A 7,113-nucleotide genomic window follows, 5' to 3' on the forward strand; every position below is an offset into this window, starting at 1 on the left:
AGATGTCTCTCTCCTCGTCCTCATCAGCACCATCACATTGTTTTTTGGTTTTTTTCTTTCAGATTGCATTAAATGCAATGACTCAGATATGCCCGCATCATCCTAGAGAAATGCCACTTGTTGAGTCACATCTCAGTTCCTCAAAAAGACAAAATAAAGGAATAACAGTATATTTATACATTAATATTAGTGTGTAATGTGATGGGGCATCAATGCACACCATTGCAACTTGGATTTTCAAAAACCTCCAATTAATGAGTGACTCACTGTTGCCATATGTCCCTGAAAAGTCATTAGCATCACATTTTTGGAACAGTGAAAAGAGAAAATTATAATTAAATAACACATTGTCAATTAGATCTCATCTGTCCCCACAGATTGCATAAAAATGGCTCATTTTTTTGCAGTAAAAGAACAACGTCATCGTCTGCAGTAAGAGAATAATGTAAATACATCATTAATGGCATTATGATATCAATAATCAAATGGCATAACAGTATTGTTCTATTAATTAGGTAACACAAATAATCAAGTAGATTTATTGATTGATTGTTGCCAATTGTTTGTACTATTTACTACGGTTGTCATTCAATGAATCAAGTGGTGACACATGGCGACGTAAATTTCAAACCCAAAAATTCCTTGATAATTAATATTATATCAAATATAAAGCCAAAAAATCTAAATAAATATACATTCTAACATAGAAAAATTATATCCCTCTAAATATAACTTCAAACAAATCAGGAAAAATCGTATTCTGACTGAAAGATTATTTTCTTTTAAAGTCCAATGTTAAAAAAATTCCTCAAGTACTTTAAAATTTAGATAATTCAAATTCTCAACCTAAAAATGGACTGAATCATTTCAGGCTTGATAACACACATATAATCCATTCAATGTGCATAAATGTGTAAATAGCATCATATTAACCCATTATTAGTGTGTGGTATCAGTATATCTAGCTACTAATGAGTACGGCATCCGCATATGGAACATCAATCAGGGATTTAATACTCCTAAAATAGTATTTGTGAGATGAGATTAAATACAGATAAAATCTATGGCGTTAGGGTACAAAAATAAGATGAATATTGCATGCATTATACAGTGATACATAGAATAATGGTTGAGAGCGAGAACGGAGTGATGATAACAAGTTAAAAAGACAAACACACACAATCAACGTGATGAAAACAGAAAGTCATGTAAAGGGGGTGGAAGTGAGATGGCAATGAGATAGTGAAAATTTAGACCTGATCAAATGTGAAAGGGGAAAAATAATGGTACAACGGAATGATAAAAATGATCTAAGCTATGATCATGCCGAGAAGAACCAATGTCAAGGGATGTTACTAATAGTACATCCTTACGTTCGATGGGGATCATGGAAATTTGTGACTGCAGGAAAGCTCCCCCAGTTCTTATTGGCCTACTCTCAACCAGGGATTAAGATTAATATTGAGGGATCTCAGAAACTCACTAGCTTTCAATCAGCCCACAAGTCCAATGATTTTAGGGATGAATTTGAAAAGGATCCATTTATTTATAGATTAAGAATTGCGTGAAGAAAGAGGATGTGAAGAAGAAACAAAGGTTAAAGTTTCAGGTGAAACGGCCTTTTAGATCTTCAAATATCAAGCTTGTAGTTCGAGCAATTCAAGCCCTCCATTTTCTCCCTCCTTGTCATGAGCATGGTTGCTTCCTAGTTTTTGCTAGCGGTAGAAGTCTCAAAATATCCTTCTTAACTATAGATAAACTCTCTTTGGATTATACTAAAAACAACTCTGAGAGTGTTATGTGTCCTTGCATGGAAGAATAAGATCAAAATGTAGAATTAATTACTATTACTATATTGTGGTGTGGCACCTACTGCCACATCACCGTAATTTTATTTTTTCTTATTTCATATTAAGTTACATGTTGACATGTGTCATTCACATCAAAAAAAGAAAAAAAAGGGATTCATTTCTTGTGTAACGTGGCCACATGTTTATGCGCGCCATGTCGACATCCATTATTCATTAGACAAGTACTGGCACTCCATGTGCACACAAATATTGATTTTTTTATGCTCTAAAGATTCAGGTTTTTTATTCTTTCATTCCTTGACTATCTTGTCATATTTGTTGTGAATTAAATCCATTATTTTTATTGGTTCACATCACGGACAAATATAAAAATAAAAAAGATGTCAGTCAATGTCTCGCAATTATGGAAATGTGATTTGTCATGCCATAATGATACTTTTAAGAATGACTATATGTCCTTGCCAAAACTCTTGTTTGGTCACCATATAATTGCATCAAATAATGATGCCTGGTCTGAGGAATATTAAGATCAAACCAATAAAGTAAGTGTATATTCTGACTTATAAATTCAATATCTGGATATATATAATGTCTAAAATTCCCGAGAAATATATTCTGAATCATAAAATTAATTTCATATCGAATATGATACCAGAAAGTCCTTAGAAAGCCCTTTTAGTCCACAAATTCAGAATATCACTTGAAGATATATTGTATCAGTACACAAGATTTTGTATTTATTATATTATACTATACCTACAAACTCATGTTTAATGAGATAATTACAGACTGTCGGGGATGTCTCGGCCCCTCCACTGCGAGAATTCAAAAGAGGGGTGCTTGACTTGTCAACCCCCACCCCCCGACAAAGAGAGGAAGCACGTAAATCTCATCACTCTTCCCTCGCTCTTGTCCTTTTGTTAGGAAGTGCCCATCTGGGACCCATTTCCTTGTCATTTAAAACAGTTGCCCCATGGATAAACCTTATCCGAATCACAGCTGCCAAATTTTGTTTTGTTAATTTTATTATCTTTCTTCCTGTCTCTTCCTTCTCCCTACCTTGGTTTATTCTCCTCTAGATTATTCCTTGGTAGTTAGTCCCTTGTCTTCGGATTTCGAGGTGGATCTCCTCTACCGCAGCATACGATAATCCAATACCCTGAACTTGGAGCCTTGGATGTTGATTTCATGATGGTGATAAAAATAGGTTTGATTATCTATCTCTATATGCAGTCTTATTGTTCATGCTAGGATTGATATATTCCTCATATTTCAAAACCGCATGGGATTTCTTTCAACAAGTGCGATCAAAGCTAGTAGTTGTTTTATTTGAACTTGATATACCATTGACATCCTCTCATTTTGGTGCTGAGAAGCTAGACAGCTCATCAAACTTCAACTTTAGGCAACAACAAGAGAACAATATATTGATCCAATAGGATTTGACGTTGACCTTGATCCATGTGTTTAGCAATGATGTGGTCTTTTTATGAAAATCACATGGTGAAACCTTCTAATGAGAAAGGAGTTCAGAACTCTACTAGCGACTGATAACATGCTTATAAGAGTTGATAAAGTGTTAATTTCATCATATTTTTTGGGCTTTTAATGCATAAAAAATTTATTTTTAACGCATGTCATCATCATGTTAGGATAAAATAATAAATTCCTTGAATTACAAGTTAAATAATACTTTTAGTCAATATTTGGTCACTTTTTACACTAAAATGTTTTTAAGATGAATTTTAAAGGAGATTAAATGATCAATTGACCTATTACCATAAATGAGAATAAGATAAGTAAATAAAATAAACTTTAGAAAATAATAAAATCATTTTCTCGGTAGTAATACATATTTTTACGATTTATTTTAGATGTTTTTCCATTTAAAAAAAGTTTTTTGACTTAAACTGGCCCTTATTGGGTCAGTTCAAGCGCTAACGGCATTTGTGAGTAGCGCAGAGCACAGGAAAATGGCGCTAGCCAATTAGAACACAAGTTTGCGCCTTCCGTGCGTGACACGCATGCACGCGTTCCGTGTGTGTCACACATCACGTGTGTGACGTGGACGAATCAGAGCGGACTTAAGTGATATCGGTGCGGGGCGACGTGGACCAATAGGAATGCAGATCGAAAATGAAAAAAAGAAATCGCCCTCTGTGCTTTGCATATGCACGCGCCTCCGCACGCACGATGTCCACTGCGCGACGTGGACGAATCGAAGCGCTCCGCACGGCCTGCGCGAAAAGCAAACAAGAGCAAATTAGTAACAGAATTGGAAGAACATGTTCTTCCAGTTCCGCGGCGATAAAAGGAAGAAATAGAAAGATTAAAGGCGTTCTTGATTTTTTTAAAGCTCGAGGAGTGATCGCCTAGCCTGCACGAAGTCTCAAGAAACCACAGAGAAGGATTTGGAGCTCAAATTGGGGAAGAAAATCGCAGCTCCGTCGCCGCATTTCTCAGTTCTTTCAAGCCTGAATTCGTGAAGATTTACGGTGTTTGTTGCCCGAAGATCGCCCCATATTGATTATCTCCCATCTCTGGTACTTCTAGGTTATGTTTGCTTTAATTTTACACTTTTATTTTGCACTTAATGGTAGAAATTTGAGAATTCCGTATTGTTCGCCGTTAGTTTTCTAATTCCGATTTTAATCAGTTTAATTTGTAGGTTTTAGTTCGTTTAAAATCATACATTCTTAGTCGATTATAAACTTGCAATTTCGAATCATACTTGCCCATTGAATTGCATAAAAATTGTGAGTAGAATTCACGATATCGTTCTCCTCGAATAAGCAAATCGTGACTCGTATTCACGATTTGCTATTTGAGGATATATAAATAATTTCGAATTAATTGGTATAAAATAAAAATAATAATAATAATAATAATTCTTCTAAAAATTCTAAATCCGTGAGAAGTCAATCAAATCAAAATACGAACTATTAGAAAATATTACCTTAGGCCTTCAAGTCCATGATAAATTTAAATGCATCCTTTTAAAGAGATCAGTACTAACGATCGTGATAGATTTTCTTGTCCAAATCGTCTCTAATTGACTAAAAAGAAAATAAAAAAATAATATTCAAACTGCATTATGTATTCAGTTTAAACAAACAAACTAAGCACATTTCAAGAGAACTCTTGATCTAGATATTTTTTACACTGACATCCTAAGAATCTAAGATCAATTGGATACTTAAACAACTTAGTAGTGGATTAGTTAGCAATTCTTGTCAAGGATTGCTAACTAATCATAAAATCTTTCAAAAGTATAAAAAAAATAGCTATTAAAACTTGAGTGCTAATCCCTAATTTGAGGAAAACTGAATTCATTGTCGCCTCCCTAGGATCGACCCCTTACTCAAGACTTGAGTGCTGAGTCGACTCAGCGCTCAAGCTGTTGGTCGACTCAGCACGGAACGGGAACGAGCGGGGAGGCCCTGAGTTCCGAGGCACGTGTAGTGTGCGAGGCGCGGGCACCGGCGTCGGTGGAGGTGGCGCAACAGGGGCGGAGGATGGGTTCTTGGCTTGTAACCACCCCAAGAACGCGTCCGGATGGTGGCTTGCGTCGATTCTTGGAGCATCTTGCGCAGTAGATGATCAAGAATGCCAAGAAGGTGGCGGTTTCTTGAAATCTTGATTGTTCTTGAGCGGTAGTTGATAAAGAACGCTAAGAAGGTGGCGGTTTCTTGAAATCTTGATCGTTCTTGAGCGGTAGTTGATAAAGAACGCCAAGAAGGTGGCGGTTTCTTGAAATCTTGATCGTTCTTGAGCGGTAGTTGATAAAGAACGCCAAGAAGGTGGCGGTTTCTTGAAATCTTGATCGTTCTTGAGCGGTAGTTGATCAAGAACGCCAAGAAGGTGGCGGTTCCTTGAAATCTTGGTGGTTCTTGTGCGGTAGTTGATCAAGAACGCCAAGAGGGTGGTGGTTTCTTGAAATCTTGGTGGTTCTTGTGCGGTAGTTGATCAAGAACACCAAGAAGGTGGCGGTTTCTTGAAATCTTGGTGGTTCTTGTGCGGTAGTTGATCAAGAACACCAAGAGGGTGGTGGTTTCTTGAAGAATAACCAACCAAGAGCCCACGAGAAATGGCGGCTTCTTGATCTGTTGGAGGATTCTTGCAGGCAAGATGGTTGGATCTTGGCGGTTGACGTCGACGGCACATTCCCGGAGTGGTCTCGATGAGGAATGGCTGGCAACGACACCCCAATGCTGGCCCTTCTTGAATCCTCAAGACAACCTCGGAGTGGTCTTGACGAGGAAGCCTTAATGCTCCAAGAGAGGACGATTCTTGAATCTTTAACCCTCGGCCTCAAAGTAGTCTCAATGAGGACGATTGAACACGACGTCACGGAGTAGTCTCGACGTGAAGGTGCGGGCGAGAATACTAGACGAGACTACTCCGTGGAGCGAGAATAGCCACTTCTCTCTACACTCTAATTCCTATCTACGCTAGATAGAACGATGAGACAACTTTCGAATTTTCTTCAACAACTGCCTGCCTTCACTTGGGCATGCTATCCCCTTATATAATGTGGATAGGTGCCAAGTGAGGCCGTGGAGAGGATGAACCGTCGTGAGACTTGGTTTGGCCTCTCTTCAACGATTACAAGCAAAAGGAAAAACATAACATGGACGAGGCCCAAAACACCGGCCCAATCCATAAAATCCAACAACGAAAATTAAAACAAGACAAAGCAAATAAAATACGAAGATAGAGGATGCTTACGTGGAGTACTTAAACCCCTTGTGGCGAGCATCAGCGCGAGCAGCCCGGCGTGGTTGGACCCGTCCCGTCCCAGCTGGATGGTCCCCCATCACAAAGAGCCTTGGACCTTGATGTCACATTTAATGACACACACAGGTTTTACTATCTATATTTATACCTCGTTAGATTGATACTCATAGGGTTGATATATTCTGTATTATACCATAGCCTCTTGGCATTTTTTTCAACACAAACTAATAGAGATCTGATGTCGAACGTCATTGGTGACGTCGTTCGAATGGGTACTGAGGCGATACTCGGCTACCTAGATGATGTCAGATGTTGTCATTGATGTCGTCCGATGGATAAATTCCCTAAGGGAAATGTAACTATGTGATGCGATAAACCCTAGGCGGATGTACGTGGAGGCCCTGACTCATGGGGATTTGCCAAGCTACGAGCTTTAGGGGTGGGCAACTAGTGACGTTGACGGTGACCTTCTGACCCTTGTTGGAGGGACCACACTGACTACAACATGAAGCAGAATAATTGCATTGACGCTCGCACATAATGGATGGGCTCGACCGGTACTTGG

Source organism: Wolffia australiana, chromosome 8 (assembly GCF_029677425.1).
Source record: "Wolffia australiana isolate 7733 chromosome 8, ASM2967742v1".
Lineage (NCBI taxonomy): Eukaryota > Viridiplantae > Streptophyta > Magnoliopsida > Alismatales > Araceae > Wolffia > Wolffia australiana.